This window comes from Misgurnus anguillicaudatus, chromosome 20, assembly GCF_027580225.2.
Source record: "Misgurnus anguillicaudatus chromosome 20, ASM2758022v2, whole genome shotgun sequence".
Lineage (NCBI taxonomy): Eukaryota > Metazoa > Chordata > Actinopteri > Cypriniformes > Cobitidae > Misgurnus > Misgurnus anguillicaudatus.
In genome coordinates this window covers 2,563,935-2,584,523 of record NC_073356.2, presented here as the reverse complement: position 1 = coordinate 2,584,523, position 20,589 = coordinate 2,563,935, and the positions used below count along the sequence as shown (strand labels likewise).

At 38.2% G+C, this 20,589-nt stretch overlaps 1 protein-coding gene across 2 annotated transcripts in view; it reads right to left on the bottom strand.

The window, feature by feature from the left end:
* atxn1a (ataxin 1a) overlaps positions 1–20,186 on the bottom strand; it is a 91,969-nt gene extending 71,783 nt beyond the window's left edge. For both annotated transcript variants that reach the window (XM_055219047.2, XM_055219049.2), the window contains exon 1: positions 20,013–20,186. The gene's annotated coding sequence lies outside the window, so the exon portion shown is untranslated. The remainder of the gene's footprint in view (positions 1–20,012) is intronic.
* Between the last annotated feature and the right edge of the window lie 403 nt (positions 20,187–20,589).

Sequence of the window (20,589 nt, the reverse complement as noted above, 5' to 3'; positions counted from 1 at the left end):
GGAATGAGATGGGGAGCAATCGAAAACAAGTTCCGGACCAGGAAAATAAACAAAGTATAAAAGCCTTACAAATGGACGCGAGGTCTGTGAGGTAATGTTCATGAATGATACACTCAGCATGGGTTACGTAATGGTGAACACACGCCCCTATCAGTCAGCTCAAAGTTCACAACAGATGATTGACCTATGACCTGAAACCTCACGCATCACACATCTGACACAGATAATGAAAGCACATACCAACCCACAACCCTTTATTCATTATGATATGAACTCACAGATGAACTGATACAATGCCGTGCGTTACAACAGGCCAAAGCCGGAGGGAATACCTATAAACTGACTGTTCAATTCAGAGATGATCATGAGACAGACGCCTCCAGACATTTTATGACATGAAAGTTAATCTTCTGCCAGTGTTTTGTATCTTGCACAATGTGTCTGTGAAGCAGGGAATTGTTAAATGTCAGGGTGGATATGATTTAAGAGCACACGGGGCTTGGTTATTAATCTGTTGAAGAAGTTTCTGTAAATGTCTTTAGTGAGGAATCTCTAGCTTTAAAACCCTATCCTAATATCATAATATACTGGATCTCCTTTAAGACTGACTAGTTTTTCATGTGCCCGTTTCACATAAGACTTTGTAATTTCACTTCCATCCGGCTCACGAAAACCTCGGTGAGTAAATAACGTACTGCACAACTCAAGCAGCCATTTAAAACCTAATAGTATTTTTTACATAACACTACAGTTTTCTCCTTAATTATTCTGACCACAAATCAAGTGAATTTTCTTGATGAACAAGAATCTTATGACTTTTTGCAAATGTTTTGGTTAATGTGTGTACTGCCTGCTGGCATCCTGATTTACTTATGTTTGAAAGTTAATTTAATAAAACTAAATCAAATCATTTTAATAAATGCACATATCCAGTAATTCGTCCTATCCAGTACTATAAATACTAGGGTTGCAAAATTCTGGGAATTTTCAAGGCTGGAAACTTGGGAAATGACAGAAATATATGGGAATAAACTGGGAATGTGAAATAACTGCAGTGTTGCCTATAACAGAGAACTTAAAGGACTTAACAGTATGCAATAAATTTATATCAATGAATCATAAAACGGCCCTGATATGTCACTAGATATTAAGAAATAATTTTCATTTTGAATACTTATATTACTGACAACAGTGGTCCGCCCAGGATATTGTCATTTAAAAAGTGGAGTTGCAGCCCTCAACTGATGTTTATGTTGTCATGTTGTGTATTGGCCACCAGTTGTGTGATTGCAGTACCAGTTTTAGCCACAAGTCTTGTGATTGCAATATCAGTTTTGGCCACAATCCTACATACTGTTCCTTTAAATGTATTAAAAAATCTTTCAGCATAATTTTGTATAAACAACAAGAAATAATGCAATTTTAGTTGAATTTCTACCCTGTACATTCACATTGCAATGATTTCTGAAGTATTTTTGATCAAATAAATCCAGGTTTGATGAGTGCAAGTTAGGGATGCATAACAATTAATCGCGATTAATGATTGATTATGACCAAATCTGATTATGACCAAACAATACCCCTTTGCAACCCTAATAAATACACAGATTTTAATGGCACTATGAAAACATTGCTGTGTTTGTTTCAAACCAGACCCATACATTATAAGTTTAAAGTGGGACAGATTGACCAACTATAGGAATATAAAAAGGATTCAGGAAACTTTGTTTGAAGGCACGAGTGGAGCAGGTCATCCTTACTTCGCCTTTATACTTCATATATGCACATACTGTATAACCACACACTATAACACAATTTTAGTCAGGTGCACTTCACTTTTATGCTTACAAAACACGCAATCCTTCGAAAAACATACACACCTTTGAATAGCATAATAATCCCTTCTAGCATACACATTTACATTTATGCATTTGGCAGCTGATTTTATGCAAAGTGACTTTCAGTGCATTCAAAGTAGACTGATCAATTTTGCACGTTAGCTAGGAATCAAACCCACAATCTTGGTGTTGCTAGCACAAGCCCACCAGCAGCCCATCCCTCCAGACCTTCACTTCTGTAAATCATTTGCTATCTTGCGGCGGGCAGATCTGTTTTAAAAAGTACAGTTAAATGACATTTATATATCATATACTTCTTAGTCCAAAAAATATGCTATTACTAATGTTTTTATTCAAGCCGTCCCTCTCACTGCCTTCACCCTGGACATTTCCCTCTGCTGTCCTTCTCAAGATAAAAAAGACCGAATCGAATCATGAAACCTTGAACTGACCCACAAAATAATCCTGTTGACGGTGGGCTGCCCACACATGATATGAATGATCCTGCAGACAAAAATTGTTTTACAGAGAGTGTATTTCATGTGACCCACCTTGTGATTTTTATTTGAAACTTACACGACTGCAATAAAAAAGCTTTTTCATTGTCTGCTGGGGACAGATTGTTAGGCTTTGTTATTACCCATTCATATTATTATTGGTTATAGGCTCAGTAACCATTTTATAATATGACCAAAAAAATTCACTTATATAGTTTATATTTTACACATTTACCCCCCAAAAAATCTAATGTAAATTAGAACCCTAACCCCCTCCTTAAATTATATAAAAAATAGATTTACGTCTGTGTCTGTCAAAATTTGACTTTCTTTCATTCCTGGCCCAAGAGGTTAAATCTGAAGATGGCTGAGGTTGTGACTAAAACACTTCATAAAATCTTTCTTTGTGTTCAACGAAAGTAAAGACGTCATATAGTGTGGGTGCGAGTACTGTAAATGACCACAGACTTTTTATTTTAAAGGTGCTGTAGAATGTAAAATTGTATTTATAGGCATATTGTGAGCTTCAAACACGATTGTTTCCTCCTTCTAATTAAATGTTTTTTTTAAATTATATAAATATCTATCAGAATAAATACATCTTTACTGATATTTATATCAGTAATTCACCTACCATAGTTGTGGAGATAAAAGTAGTTTTGGATCTTGTATGTAATGTACATTAACTCCTGTTATGTCTCAGGCATCTGGAGCTGTAGTGACCTCAATATTTTCCCTACAGCACATCGGTTGTTGCTCACAGCGTCACCTACGGCCCACACAACACACACATTTTACACATTCAAATACAAGAGGCCCAAAATAGCTCTACTTAAACTATAAACTACAAAGTACACACCCATGTACTGTAACACACAGTGAAACAAAGGCACGCAAAGGCATTTTACTCATGCATACACAGTACACACACACCCACACAAACATACATACATGCATGTATTCTTGACAGACTGTTCATAAGACGAAAGATGAAAGAAAGTTGAGCAGAAAAGTATAAAAAAAACTAGTAAGTGAACAAACTTTGATGTTGGCTTGACAAAGGCCCCGACTAAACATGCGCACGCATCTGCCGCACTGTAATCGGACTTATCAGTGGCAAAGTCTGTGGGAATTTTCATCTTCCGTTTTACGAATTCCGTAAGTCCGATCGCTTAGGAAAGATATAGCATAAATCTTCAGACCAGTCAAAAGAAAAATAAGAATAAGTTTAAAAGCTATAACAATATGATATATTGAATAAATAAATAAACACCACCACAGTGGTACGAACAACCCCCCCATCCCATCACAAACCTTACAGAGAAGCTATTCTACATACAGTAACTTTTTAACTGACCCAATTAATGAAGAAACATTTCACATCAAATACATTTACAGCCCATCTGACCCCTAGTGAACTTTTAGAGCCCTATTTTAACGATCTAAGCGCATTAAAGCGCACGGTCTAAATGGGCGTGTCCGATGCCACTTTTGCTAATTTAACGACAGGAAAAATGGTTTGTGGGCCGAGCACACGGTCGAAAAGGGTAGTTCATATTTTCCTAATGAGTAATGGATGTGTTTTGGGCGTTGCAATAAACTAATGAGAGTCTTATCTAGCATCCCCTCTAAAAGCCAGTTGCGCTGGCGCTATGTTTAATCCCTATTTAGATGACGGACTTTGTAAACTGAAAAACTAAGCGGAGGAAGAAGATCCCCAGTTTAAGATTAATGTTAAATAATTGTGTTGTTTTCATTTGTATTTAAATTTAAATTTTTGGATTTAAACTTTTTAAAACTATTTTTCTTTCAGTCATAGAAGTAATAATATCAGGATTTTAATTGCTTTAAATGTATTGATAGCCTACATAATCTTTTTAATCTCATAAAATAATTTTCAAATATGCAAGTTAAGGTTTGTACTCTAAAAATACAAACAAGAGATAAAGAATTTACCAACGTGCAAAGCGTTTCAGCACTCAGACAGCGCCGTGGGATTCTTACAAAGCATTACTTAATATGTTTCTCATCTCATCATATCCACAGGTACAGTGTCATCATATACAATAAATCCATAGGGTAGCTTTAAAAAAACATTTAAAAATAGATGCATTTGTTTAAAGCAAAGCATTTATTTACTTACCAGGTTACAGGTGAAGAAGCTCTTTATGCCTTCTAACGTCTCATAATTAGTCCTCATTTATGTCCAAGAGACTCAATAATAATCTTCTACATTTCAATCATTTAATCTTTTTATATTTTAAAGCGTTTTTGTACAACAACAAAAAACATATTGCGCCATTGACTTTAGAGCAGGTTTTAGTTGGTCAATGGTGTAGTCTATTTTAGTTGCCTCAAAATAGCAACGTGCCAAAAATGCGCCTTAACACACCTCGTTTTTAGACCAGAACGCCCATGGACGCAAACATGGGCGCAAATGTATTTGCTATTTTAACAACGCGGTGCTAAACGTGAAAATTATAATTGCGCCGGGTCGAAACTAGCAAAAGACACTTGCATCGCGCTTTGCGTTGCATTGCGCCGGGTGTATGATAGGGCCCTTAATGCGTGATCCCACGTCTGGGAAGATAGGAAAATGAAATAATCCCAGCAGTGAGACTGGAGAGTATTCATGCAAATGATTTTTAAATCCTTCATGTGCTATACGCTAGTCTTGTAAATAAATATTACTGTTAAAGAAATTGTTCAGCACTAAATGACTTTCTCTTATTATTTACTTCCCCTCAAAGGTGAACACAAATGGCCTTTATAGAAAACTGTGGCATCTCTCCTTATCATTGTAAAGCCGATGGATGCCCTTAAAGCACACACTTCCAATATAAAAGTACACTCTTAGAACGAATGTGTAAAAAACAACACATTATTGTCGATTCTGGGACGACACACTAAATGCGTTGTCCCAGAATTCACCCATCACTGTGTTATTATTGAAACAACACATTTTGTGTTACTTTTAACACAACTTGTGTTATATTTTAACACAAAATCAACACAAAATGACACATAATGTGTAGGGGTGGCACGGTTCACAAAACCCTCGGTTCGGTTCGTATCACGGTTCTATGGTCACGGTTCTCGGTTCAGTACGGTTCTTGTTGTTATTTTTTCTTTTAATTTTTAACACTCCAGAAATGTATTATCTTATTAATGTATTAATTATCCATAATTTAGGATACAGTATTAAAAAAGTTATATCATGTAATCATGCACAAACTGAATTTGACTTTAAGCACATTATTGAGACCATCTCTGAGGAAAGCCAGGTGAGATTTTGATACAGCAAGAGGGAAGACATTGATGATTTCAACATGCTTTTCATTTATTTGGCAAAAAAGAGAATGTGTATTGCCATCTACATGAACTTATGTGCCTTTTTAGCACACAAGATAACTTGCATTTATCAAAATCCCAACTTCAGTGTAGCTCTAAGATTTATTACTGAGAGGCTGCTTAAATATATGTGGACGAGAGAGAAACATAACGTTTACACCTGTAATATTTAAATCCGTCTCTTTTGTCCACTTTTGACTACTTCTGTCCTGATTACTTTAAGGGGCAGTTTATGAAATAAGATCGCGCAACTTTCACGCGGTAGCAAAATGAAACTACGCGGAAATCAGCCGCTTTCGTTTTATCAATGAAAGGCTAAAAATAGCGCTGAATACGAAAAGACGTAAAACAGTGTTCATTACCTCAGATTAGATAAATGGGCGGAGAGAAGGCTGTCGTCGCGTGTGGCTGTTTTGAACACATTCAACCCATAGCCTGCAGTTCTATATCTATATCATCATAGGTAACATGAAATAAAAAATGTTTCCACACACCAAACTTATACGACGCTGGGGCATCCTCCAACTCCGGGCAGACTTCCATTTCTCTCCCTCTTGCCATTTCTACACGTAACATGACCCGCAGCACTCACTCTCCACACCAGTCACCTCCTCTTTCACGCTATTCGCGAAAGGGAAACACGCTATCTGGGGTCACATACAGGGCATGAGGTTACATTGCGCAACCATGAACCGTTGAACCGTACGGCACACACGCGCTCCGAACCGAGACAAGCGAACCGAACGGTTCGGATTTTTTTCATGAACCGTGCCACCCCTAATAATGTGTTAAAATTACACATAATGTGTTAAAAGCTTAACGCACAAAGATGTGTAAAAAATTAACACATCCTTTCTAAGAGTGTATAAATCATATAATGTGTGACCCTGTTTGTGAAATCAAGGTTTAAAGGGCTCGTTATAGTCGTGCGTAGGTCTTACGGCGTAGGTTCTGCGTCGGTTTTCATTTATACTTTTGCGTCAACGTGCAAACACGCGCAAACCGCTGGTAGGCAGTATCCACGCGTGTAACCACAGTAGCAGCGCGACCGTCAGAGAAGAAGAAACTTGGCAAGTTAACCCACAAATGAAGAAGAAACAGCAACTTGTTGTGTATGATTTGAGAAGACCAGCAATGATGGAATTAAATAAACAGTGACTTTTGATACAGTTTGAGTTAAATCACTCCTCAACTTGGCTCATCCTTGTTTTCACCGTCGCAAACGGAAATACCTATGACGCAGTTTTTTACCTGACAGGAGGGGTTCTTGTGGAGCAATCACAGCGCTTGCGGTCCGCGTAGAACTGACGCGCTGTTAAAATTTTTGCGAGGTGCACGTTAGGCTACGCAGAGCACAGGCTATGGACAACCTACGCCGTAGCTACGGCGTAGAACTTACGCACGACTATAAATCGCCCTTAAGTCTCATAATCTAATGATGAGGGGCATCAAAGTTTAATTTCACTCATAGATTTAAATCTTTCTCATGATCTTACACCATCAATATAAAAGAGATCAAGATTATATTTTCACAGAATGTTCTTTACATGATCTAGGATGAGTTTATGTAAAAAACAGTCTTTGGCTGGGTTTTCCCATATTACTCATACTCTAGTGGCTTAATAAATGTCTTCTGAAACTAAATGATGGGCTTGAGTAGGGAAGATTTAAACATTGGTAGATAACGGCTGTTGTGAATGAGAGAGTGGAGTATAACCTGTGTTTATGTTCAGCCAAAGTATGTAAAATGCATTTCTCATTTACCTCATGATCAGTAAAAATGCCCTATTAATGTCAGCAGACATGAAGCGGGCTCAATGTAAACCCTTCATCTGTGACTTCTTCACAGGACACCAAAGCCTCAAGCAAATAATATAAATCGACTCATGCACTAAAAGTCTTCCTTTCGCTGGATGAAACAGTCTCTGACTGACTGTGAACAATAACTGGATGTTTTACGAATGTTTACATTGCTAAGAGTGCTGTGCAGTGATTTCATTGAGTATCACTGTAAATAAAACACAGCTATCAGAACCAAGGACTGGAACTATCCGTTTCATAAATAATTATTGAGTCCATGTGGAAAAATTCAATAGGACTGAAACAAAGACCGAGAATATGTCACATGCCAACAATAAAATTGCTGCTCTTACTACAGAATAGTGAAGCTGAAAAAACCCATCAATCAGAAATAAAATTATAATAAAGAGAGAAAAACGGAAGTCTAAATTTAAGAAGTTGTAGTAAAATGTGTCGGGTAAAATGCCAGCTCACCTCCGTTTCTCCGACGGCCTTGGTGGAAACATATAATTCCCATGTCTTTACACTTGAATGTTTAAAGCCTTGGAGACGAAGAGGAAAGAAGCAGAAGACTCTCCTTATAATTGTGAGCCTACCGTATAACGTTTCTCCAAGGGTGGGTTCCTGTCAGAGATTTCTCAAAAACCACCGTGTCCTCCCTGAAGCCCGAAAAAACTGTGTTATTGTTTTCCATAACGCAACCCAATATTTCATCCTGCCGAAATAAAACTCAGCTTAGAAATAATGCAGAGTTCCACTATGATAATAGATCAACTGCTCTGAAGACAATGTTTCAGAATCAAATCATTTCCAAACAGGAAAAGAAGAAGCCCCCAGCCCCTTTCTGGTATGCTTTCCTGATGTAATCTCAACAACAGGAGCATGCTAAGCAAGAGTGCTATCCTGCCACAATAGTCAAATAATGACCCCGACCCAGAACAATCTACCTACACCAGCCAGATGGACGCTTTATGGACACACAGTCATAGTTCTTCATGTTAGAACCAGCCACTGCTACCTAGATCCTGTTGTGTGTCACAATAAGACATTTAGTCGAGTCACAACAATGTGGGAAGGTGTCAAAATGTTTTGGTTTATGGTAACATACTCTGGCATGGATGATTGACCATACAGGTATGCCTTTCATTTAAACACACTTCCATCCAGATACTTAGCACTGCTTAAGGTTGGACTATAAGACCTGTAGTGGCATGCAATTATACATTAGCTAATCTAGGTGGATTCATCACCATCACAAACCAATAACACACCTATAATAAAAAGAAATGCCCCAACCCTACATACAGTTTATCTTAAAAATAGTTTTTTGAAAGGGACGATGTTTCTAGGACTAAAAAACATCATCATGGTTACTAGTATGGTTGCAAAGCTGGGGAATTTTGGTAGATGGACACTTAACAGGAATTTACAAGAATTAAAGGGAAATTTAGGGTAATTCATACTAACTGTATGACTTACAAACATAAACATATTTGCTTCCTTAACATCTGACATCTTGTTATTTGTGAGCCATGGTCCCCATACGAACTTTATATTCCCGTTAGTTTCATGGAAAGTTTAAAAAAATTCCCAGAATTATGCAACCCTAGTATGGACCCAATCTCTCATAGTCCTGCTGCAACAGACTGTGTTTATCATGTTGGTCTCCAAAATACAATGCTGGTATTCTGGTGCCTACAACCCTTACCAGCAATGCTCAAACAACACTCAGCTATTTTTAAGCTTTTTACCATAACTATCATGAAGAAGCGCGGGAATATATGCTGGTCTTGACTGCAGGGAAGTTATAAAAAAACTCTGCCCACCACTTTAATAGTAAGAGATTTATACAACAAGGAACTGTTTTCTGTTATTAGATTAGCGTTTTGTCATGAGATGGATATCTGACTGCATTCCGAATGTGGAAGTGAAAACTGTGCCAAACAAACTGCCTCTGGATATGCTGTCTCTTCTTCCCCTCTTAAACTGTGAAGGGTAAACAAATAGCGATTCTGGACGTGACACAAAATGAGTAACCAAGTACCTAGTATCTAATTAGCATATTCTGCCTTTTCCTGGAAAACAACGCTGTAGTGGATTCACCACTAATAAAAAACTCTGAGGGCCAATCAATCGTTCTTCCTTTTGTTGCAGTTCATGTCATCTTGCATTGGGAAAATCTTTCCAGTGGTCTTTTAGTACAGATCGCATTAGTGCTTCTATTATTTGCATTGCATGTAAGATTTATAGCATGCAGTTTTTTTTGGGGGGGGGGGTTACATATGCATTCACACACTGTAATGTAAAGCTTTTAAGATTCGAGTCAAGATTGCATGCAGGAAAAAACAGACCTCTTTAAGCTTTTTCATAGAGTTCACACGTCAAAGTCACACATCCTCGTCCTGCAAATGGTTTCAGAGAAGGTGGTTTTGGTTGGGTAATCATCACAAGAGGAGTATCTTACAGAAATAGATATCTGGACTTCCCCTGTGCACTAGCTTATGGTAAATAGTCTCTCAGTCGCTGCTGACACCTGGGATACTGCCTCACACTTTGTGGCCTTCAGATTAACCTCATTCATCTGTGTCAAGTCTCATCAGTCCACTGCCTGCTGCTCATTCAACCTGCAAACCTCCTCATCCCAAAGTGTACCAACAGCTGTGCACGAGTTCCAGAGAGATTAACATTTACATATTTGGAAACTTTCATCCTAAGTGTATTTAAGGTACACATTTTCCTCAGAATTGAACTCATGTCCACTTAATACAGGGTTCCCACACCTTGGTTAACTTCAAATTCAAGGACCTTTTAAGAACTTTCCAATACCCTCAAATTCAAGGACTAAATGTGGGGACACATTTTAAGTGAGAGCAAGGTTACATCGTGTTACCTTTTAAGATACATTGTTACAGTTCCCTTTCGATGGAACTCGTGCTGCGTCACTGCAGTGACACTTTGGGGACGCCTCCAGGGGTAAGTGCGTCTGAATGTGTATATCAAATTCAACCAATGGTGAGGCTTAATGACAAAGACAGGGTGACACTGGAGCCAGGAAGTATTTCGCTATCTGAAATATTGCCAAAGACGGCGTTACAGGGACGCAGGAAGTATGGCAAGGGAGACGCAGTGTCTCGTTCCCTTCTCAGGGAACAACAGTTACATACATAACCCGCGACGTTGTCGTGTGTTAAAGCATTTTGCTATGAATCAACATTGGCATACAGAAGATATAAGCATTTAAAGCGAACAGTTTAGCACGTGTGCTTAAAGTCTAGAATTTTTCTGATATTATCCTACACTACACAGGGAATAATATGGATTGCATACAGTAGATTCAAGCACTTTCAATGACCTGTATCTATGTATGTATATTTTCAAAAACTTCCCAGGTCCTTGAATTTTCCCCTGCAGATTCACAAACTTTCAAGGATTTCAAGGACCCGTGGGAACTCTGTTAATAAAGCCACATACCTTCTATGTAGATATCACAGAACAATTTAACAGATTATTTCAATGCATTCTTTGGCACCTTTAAATAAGACTTCTAAATGTGATGCTTTGAGCACCTTTAAGTAAGTGACTGCTCAAACACATTATTGTAGCGAATGATGGGCCACATAAAGGATACAAAACTGGAAGGCAGCCTTATCTGAGAGATCTTTTGGAGAGACTTTGAAGGGAAAGATGCTCACCTCCTCTTGTAAAACACGGGCACTGCTTTACCGCTCGTATGACATCAGTTTAGAGAGGAAATGAGACGGAACCGGGGCGGCCGTTGCTTGGTTTATCTCAGCAGCCAGTATTTTGCTTTGCGTTAGCCAGTTTTCTTTCTAGCACGTCTCCACTTTGTCAAAACCACACTTTCGTCTTTTCAAGGCCAACCTTAGCTTCAGGAAATTCCTTCAATCTACTGTAACTGTGCTAAGTACAGCCTATAGTAAAGTCCCCACACCCTGCCCAAAAACGTTCTGTTTTTTCCACGAAATTCATGTCCAGCTACACAAGGTGAGCATTTGCTAAGGACTATACGTCACTCCAATAATACGGCATGCGTTATAAGGAAAGACCATTTCGTGCCAACAATAACACTGGTAAGGGTGGATTTCGGTATTCCACGGATTGTTTATATCCGTGCAGTTTTCCTGTTATTGAATTCCTCTCTTATTTTAGCTGGAAGTGTTCAATCCTGATACCCACTGTGAGACCCGTGCTGTTTGGCAGGCCTCACGAAACCACTCTTGCCTGGCAAGCAGGACATTTACAGTATACACCATGCTCACCATCTTCCAGTCCTCTGATCAGGGAGAATTTCACATTCACAGACTTCTTAACCTCATCAGTTAGTTCAGATCTGCTGATCGGCCCAATAATCACCTAGTCTGTCTCTCATTTCCACCCATTATTTTTATCACCGTGCTCTGCCAGTTTACCTACAAGAGCACTGTAAGCACATGATATATAATGCACAGCATGAGGCAGACATGAGGAATGTCATGTGTGGATCTAAGAACTTTGTGATGTTATTTATCTGTGAGTTGGCATCTTGGCATCACAACAATCATCATCTTTTGAGTACACTGCTCGAGTCCAGGGCTTATAACACGCTGGTCAAGTGTTTCCAGCTGTGCGTTGTTTATCAACTTTATGCGAAACAACTTTAAAACGCTCAAAATCACTGTAAGGTTTCGCAACGTTTAATATATTTCACATGCAAAGAAAGAAACTAAAGTATCTTTCTTTGTAATAACCTGTTCTCTACTGTAGAAGGAGAGTAGATGAGATACACATCAATACATTGAAATGTTGCACTGTTTATATCACAGCTGGTTCCAGTCTGGTGTATTATGGACCAGAGTATGTGGTGATAGGGATGATAAGTGGATACAGCACTGCCTCGAGCGGGGACTGGATTTCTTTTTAAAGCAGGAGTGGAGTTTATCATTTACTGAGATTGTGAAATGGAAAACACGGAGTGGAGTTGATTAAAGAACGGATTGAGCAGAAAGAGAAAGAAAGTTCATTTTAAAGTTTCATTACTCCAAAGAAGTCGGTGTGTTTTACTTCTGCCAATATTTTCTATCTTCTATTTCTATCTATGTCTGAAATGTTAGTCGATCTGTTGTACAATAGAACAAACAAATTGATTTTTTTTCGATGCAATTATGATTCAATTACACTGAAAAAAAAATAATTCATTCAATTTTCTAAATTTTTTTGAGTAAGTGGTTGCAATCAATGTATTTAAGCTACATTTAAACAAACAAACAAACAAACAAACAAAAATCTAGAATTTTTGTTTGTTTGTTTGTTTAAATGTTGCTTAAATAAATTGATTGTGACCACTTACCTTAAAAAATGTAGTAAATTGAATAAAAAAAAATTCAGTGTACTTTAACAATACTTTAATATTACAAGCCTAGTTAAGCAGTTAATGTTACATTTTTAATAACTCACGAATGCAACCAAAATATATAACATGAACCTTTAATTCAAGAAAAATTGGGACATTTACAACAACAAACTAAGAAAAAAATTATACTTTTTTTTAAATAAGGAAAAATGAATAATGAAGGAAAAAGGTCACATAAAATCCAGCTTATCAAAATCTTTAGTGTTTCAGCTGGTGCTGGCAAAGGTTTTCTGCCAATCTGTTTGTCCAATCCATTTTCCAAATACAAAATAAACCCACAATGTGTGTCTAAATGTGTGTCACAATGTCTTCTGACTCATTCCGTGTTTTGGCTGCTACAATTGCTTTGTTACTGCATTCACCTCTTGACACTAGCACACGAAAATAAACGAAAATGCACGTTTTGGCGGAAATGCATAGATGGTTACGTCAAGAAATGAGGACACAGAGTGTCAAAATAAAGGTACCTCATATCGATATTTTATGGGTGGGATTGAAGCATCGTTTCATTAGAAATTTATTCGATGCATCAATCCATATCGATGCATTGTTAATGTGATGTGACATAAGATATGGGACACAAGCGATGCCGGCAAAAGTCGGATTCGAACCAGGGACATTGTGTCCTTTGTTGACATGTTGGGTTTAACACATCTCTTTAAACTTTAGTTTTAGTAATATAGCCTTTTATGTAAATGGATTTTGTCAAAAAATGGGAAAGTATTTGTACTGAATGAATAAATATAAATAAACCAAATTTTGTGTTGCCATTTACAATCCTGTGATGAGATTCATTACAGCAGCTGAATGTCTTATGTAAAATTGCTTAAAAAAATCCACTGACATACACATTATTTGGACACATTTGAACATTACAGGTATTCTTAGAGATGTGAAACATGAAACTGACAGTAAATACTGGTGGGAAGTCTTATGTTTTCCCACAACATTCCTTACAAGGCAGTTTTAGAGCCAAAATACATAGTGAAAACCATTAAATATGAATGAAGCTAACATGAAGTGCTAACATAAGGAATGCAGACGCATAGCAGTTTGTACGCTATGCTGATTGACTTATGAATATTGTTTTCGCAATATACACTGTCATCAAGGCTTTTAGAAAGGTATTTTCCTTAGGGCTGTTATACCGAGAAACACTCTTAAGCATTGATGCATAACAGACAACTGGGAACCTGAAGGGGCTTCAACACAGGTACTTACTTTCAATAACAAGACTTTTCCAACTGGCTTTACATGCGTTCTCCCCTCGTTCCAAACTAGCTGTAGTGCTTTACTGTTGTGCATTTGGCCTATGCTGTCCGGAGGTCTGCTGCCAACATATTTGCACCTGAGAAAGAGCCATCGATCTTTGATGCTGACACAGAGCCACAACACTATTCACACTTTGCCATTCAGAGCCGGAGCCATCGATTCCCTTTGCATCCGACTCCGGGTACATCTTATTTATAAGGCTACAGATCATTTGACTGAAAAGCACTAATGTTGCCTTCAAGTTCACCTGTTGAAAGCAACTGCTTTTGAGTCCCATGGTCAGGTCGAAAATGAAAAAGGAAAAGGCCCAGATAATACATAACAAATAAACAATGGAGAATCAGACAAGCTTTTACATGAATCAAAGGATAAACATTAATGAATATTCTGGCATTACTTTAATTCAGGCCTCGAAATTGCGACCATTTTGGTCGAATATGCTTCAGAATTTTTATTGGCGCAACCTCAAAAAATATTTGGGAGCGTTTGTGGGAGTGCAAATGATTGTTGTGGTGTGACCTGTTTTAATGTAATTTTAAATAAAACATTCAATAAATCGTTGTTAGATTGTATTCAATTAATGATTTCAGTTGATAAGATATGATTTATGATTAAAAAAAAATGAGAAAAAGGAAAAACAGAATTTGAGAATAAATAAAACAAAATTTGGAAAAAAAAGAAAACAGATTTGATAGAGCCCTATAAATACATCACTGAAAACTGCAATAACTTCAAACTCATTCACATCCATCTATTGGAAAGGGGCGTGTCATCATCTTTAATGTATCACCTGAAACTTTATTTTTGAATTTCTCTTTTGTCAATGATGTGCACTTAAGTTGAAATGATAATATTTGCAACTCCACTGGAAAGCTTTCAGAGCTCATTATGTTGCATTTGAAAGCACTTCTTATGGCATTTTAAGATATTTCACCAGCACTGTGAACCCTGAATCTGACGTGAATTCTAGAGACAGAAATGTGATTTATTCATACGAGTGCTTTATTTTTAACTACACAGAAAATGAACCGAATGAACCGCCTCTGGATTGATGAACAGATTTATTGACGATGATAAAGCGCCCCGCTTAGACGAAGAAGACAGAGAAGCGGTTTAAAGCCGAAAATTCAGCACATCTGCCGAACAATGAAAAGTCTAAAGTACATTCACGCTCATCGCATTATTCTACAATGTAAAAGGCAAGCTTTTATTCAGTCATCACGGGGAGTCTCGCTGAAGACAAGCAGCCGGCACGCTGACATCCACTCGCTGGAGAAAGGAACGTTTTTCATCTTGATATCAAAAACGCTCTCGAGCGCTGCAGTACAAAAGCAGGTTAGGGATGTGTACTGCGCCAATGGAGGGAGGGCAAATGAATAGAGCTGAGAGATGAAAGAAATGAGCTTTGAAACAGCACTGCTCATTCAATTCCAACACCCTTCCTTTTCCTAGTAAAACGCTGCACTGTCAAAGCCAAGGTCATGAGTTCGATTCCCAGTGTGCGCACGTTTGAATGCATTATATGATGCTATGGAAAAAGTATCTGCCAGATTTAAAAATGACTTTCCAAAGTGCAAGGATTATCTGATTCCAATAAAAAAAACAGCGGCTTCAGCCAAGAAGGTCAAGGCTCAAAGAGAAAGAACTGCTGATGAGTAATGGAAAGAAACATTAATGTTTACATTAATTTGAGTCTTAGGCTGCAAAACAATGTGGGCCAAGTCTTGAGTTCATGCACGCATACCTGTGAGGGAGTGTACTCGGAGAGCTTGCCTGGATAGGCCTAACTTGACACTCTTTTTCCAACAAAACCTCGACTTTGGCTCCACCCTTTCTATGTGTAAACAAATTTCTGGTCCTGCTCACCCATTGGCTGATACAGTCACAGTGGTATTATGTAAGCCCTGTCTGCAGGTGGAGGTGTGTTTTTCCGTATTTCACTGGCACTCGAGCGTGTAAAGTTAGCATTGCCAGCACCTGTCACAAGCGTTGTCGAGTTCATCAAACTCAAGTCTACTGACACTACCATACTTTTTAAAGTGCAGTTGTTATCAAGAACAAGAAGTGTCAGGTGTATGTGTGTGTGTGTGCACGTGTCAAACTAAACAAACGAGCAGACACACTAGAGTATTTCTGTGATAAGTCTATACTTGCTCTCTTAATTACTACTCATTAGCATTTAAAAGTAAGTAAGATACTAGAGCTATCAAACAGATCTGCTTACCGAGTTATAGCACTGAGCAATTCACCAGCACACAAACAACCAGTGCATGGATTAGGTACTGGGTTACAAAGGGCAGACCAAAATGTTTTACAACCTAAGAGGAACACTAATCCACCCGCTCTCAGAAACAACAGGATTTTTACGAAAAGCTCCTTGGAAATGTACACTAATAATAAGCATGAGAACCAAGCACCCAGCAACAATACTCAGACAGAAGACAGAGAAACTGTAGCACAGTCACCATGAAGACAATCTGACTTCATTTATTTTAACATGCTGGTCTTTCAACATTCAATACAAGTCTTTCTTGCACACTAAATAATTTAATTCATGTCTACTTCTGTCTTCTTTCTATGCCTGCAGGCACAAAATGTCTACAAGTCAATAACTTTTCTCTTTGTAAAGCAGAGGGACAGATTTGGTGCATTCTTCAAACGGCCATTCAAGAATAACAATCTTTCTGCGTCCAACGAGTATTTGTGCTCAAGCTGAACTGAGCCTGCAAACAATGAACAATTCAAAAGCTAAACCTTACACACCGTATTACAGTATAGTGTAGTGTAGTATAGTATAATAAAATCATTTAGTACACTATAGTTGTATAATATTACCAGGAAGTATCATTGAGATAAAAATCTCTTTTACGAGAGAGACCTGGCCAAAGTAGCAGCCATACAGTAAGACAAAATTATTTTACAGTAAAACAATACAATACAATTTGTACATTTTACAAGAAAATTAAAACATAGTATCCTTTCAACAAAAACAGTCCCAAGCCTCTATTACCACCACTCTCTTTATAATGCCTTTAAAGGAGACATATCATGAAAATGAATGAAACGTGCTACAATTGGGCTTCTATCAACCTAAAAAAATGTGTAAAAGAACAACCCAGTAACTCAGTTTTGGTAAACCATGTAAAAAATAGGCAATTAAAATTTGGCTCCCCTTGTGACGTCAGAAGGGGATAATACCGCCCCTTAATCTGCAACTATCCAACCACTGCACTGCAATTTATTGCATTTTAAAGGACACACCCAAATATGGCACATTTTTCCACACACCTTCAAAGTGGCAATTTTAACATGTTATAATAATTTTTTGAGCTAAAACTTCACATACACACTCTGGGTACACCAAAGATTTATTTAACATTTTAAAAAGGCCCCTTTAAACTCACCAATAGACACAAATATATCTCGTTTTACATTTCTTTTGTAAATTATTCCATGTCCATGGTGCATGGTAGAAAAATGCAGTTTTCTCAAGTTCAGTATAGACTCGAGGTAGAATCATTTGCATATGCACAATTAGGTAAAGTGAAGTAGATTTGTAAAATATATACTGATTCTCAATTCTACAGTATAACAGTGTTTCAACATTTGTGCTTCACCTTAGCTGCAAATGCACTAAGCCTGCCCACAATGAACATATACTATTTTTATAGTATAGTATATTATAAAACGGCCCGTTCTGGTTCTTCATTCTGATTGGTTGAAACGCGCTCTAAGCCGTGATAAAATACCCCGGTAACCCCACGGTTCAGACCGCATTACATAAGTATCACTGCGCCACTGTTGCTGCGTACTGATTTATGAAACTAAACACCACAGTCTTTAATCATATTTTTAATTTGTCTACAATTGCACAATTATGGCGATATCCAGATAAATGTCAATAAATATTTTTGAGTCATCTCGTCAATAAAGAGAAAACGATCCCTGAGGAGCTTATAAATCAAATCCGTATTTCCGATATTATCCACTGGGTGGCGATCTTACCCAACTTAAACACTGACGCACTCAACACTAAATAAACGGTGTGTAAGTTTTGATCAGGCTCTGAATCTGATCTCTTACAAAAGTTCTTTACAAAAATGGAATTATCTCCGCTTTTAGCTGAAATTTTGAGAGGTGATAAGAGAACAAATGAAGGTAAGATGAAATGTTTTTTTTTAATGCATAGCGTCTGTTCTTTCATTTGATATATTTTATGTTTATTTAAAGAAGATAATTTTTTCTGGAAGCCTTTAAACTAAAATTGGGTGGCAAAAAAAAAGCTGACGGGGAAAGAGTTAAAGTTAAGTATGCTTCCACACATATTTGAGAATCACTTCAACAGTTGGACGATATAAATGTTAATGTATAAATTAGATGAATGTTGATTTATGAAAATAAACACCACAGTCTTAAATTATATTTTCATTGTGTCTTTGTTGCGTCTGTGTTGGTTGTGAACTGCGCTCTGTTGCAGCCACACTTGATTCTGAGGAACTACTTTGTTTGGCGGAAGAGCAATATTTGTACTATAACCCTGCTATGCATATGAAGTAACCGTTATAAACGCAATAAGCCCTGCAAAGCTGTGGGGTTACAGTGCATTTTATAATAGCTAAGGGGGTTTTAGGCATGACGCAAACAACGCCCCTTAGTTGTTATAATACCCACTGCTTCTTGGGGCTTATTGCTTTAGTATAGCACAGCACACTATAGTGTACTATAAGTTACTATAGCATAATTTGCATGCTTTCAGTACTATGTAGCGTATACGTGCAAAAAAAAAAAAACATTCAATACAAAGTCTTATGTTGTATATTATTATAGTATACAAATACAGAAGAATATATAATTAGACCATTAAATAATAACTGTGTTCATAAAATCCTGTATCAGATCCGTTTGTGGCTTAACAAACTGCTTGCATAAGCGACACTAAATTGTTTTGCTTTTTTAGTAAAGCAACTAAACCTGGCAATGAATATATCAGGCATAATGCACCGAGTCCTATCAGCATATACACAGCAACAGCTCATTATATAACCAGCCAAGATGAACCGAGTGACATCACGACGGGATACACTCACAGGCTGCGCTTCAAAACCTAGCAAGCGTACTAACTAGACAGCATTTCGTCTTTGGAGAATATGATGCCCAGACGCTGACTAGTTAGACAGCTTGCTACTGTAGGTTGCAACATTCATTCGCTATCTCTTAAAACACTGACACGTTTTTGTTTTCACGAAGACAAACGTTGTAAATTGAATATTTCGGGAAATTAAATGCACTTGTCGCCGAGTGGCCGTGGGTTTGGAATGTAAAACTCCTTGTTTTCCAAACTCAACAGACTCACTTCCGCGATTGTGTTTTCACATAAAAACCTCATATCCTTCAACAGTGTTGACTCAGTAGAAGTGCGCACGGCTACAGCGAGTGACAGTCCCTTAAAATAATGCATTGCCGATTGAACACGGGCTGCTGGCAAACGTGTGTGTTTACAGACACGGGCAAAGTCCCACTGGACCGATGAGAGGAGGCGGAGTGCCGTAATTACTCCAGCCCGGCGAGAGCTCTCACTGCTCGGCTCACAGCGCACCAGTAACCGCCCCGCTTCCCGTGCGCTACTTCAAAGTAGTTACATAATTTTTAATCGACGTGACAAACATCACAAATAAAACGTCTAGCCTAGTCCATCACAGACAGACTGACCAAATAATCCACGCGAATGTCACAAGAAATATTTTTAAAGCTTTTCAAATAAACGTCATACTTCATTCTTCCTGCGTTTTAGTTGCCATTTTTTCCCCCAGATCGCAACCAAATCCAAAACAAACCAGTACTTACTGTACGGTTCAACGGGCAGGGAAGCGCACGGCTCTCCGTGTTACCAGGGGTCCGTGCGTTTTCGCGCACTGCCGGCGGATTCGTCTCCCCTCCGCTCGCACAATGATGTTTGCTGCAGCTGAGCTGTAGCTCTATCGCCGCTCCGTGCCCCCACCTCCCGCGAGCGCGCGCGTGCGTGCGTGTCTGTTTGTGTGTGTGAGAGCGGAGGCGTGCACGCGTAAATCTGTGTGTGAGTGTGTGTGTAATCCAAATATGGAGCAGTTGGCAGGCCCAGTTAAAGCGACGGGACTCAAGGTTAGAAAGTATAGAGAAAATGACGTTTTTACTACAAAAACATATATATCAGTAAGATCTTGACCTTTATAACTTCAAGACCCCCATTGTCCACAACGAGATCTGAAAACCGAAGTCATGATTTCCTCACAAATTGTCATTTTGTACTAATTTAAACCATTCTGAGGTTGCCTTAGAAGTTTGCTGAGGCCCCCTAGTGGTCCCCGGTCGCGAGGGGCCCCAGTTTTGTGACACTTTATGAAATACATTCATTTATCATGAATTCTGTCTAATTAAACATCAG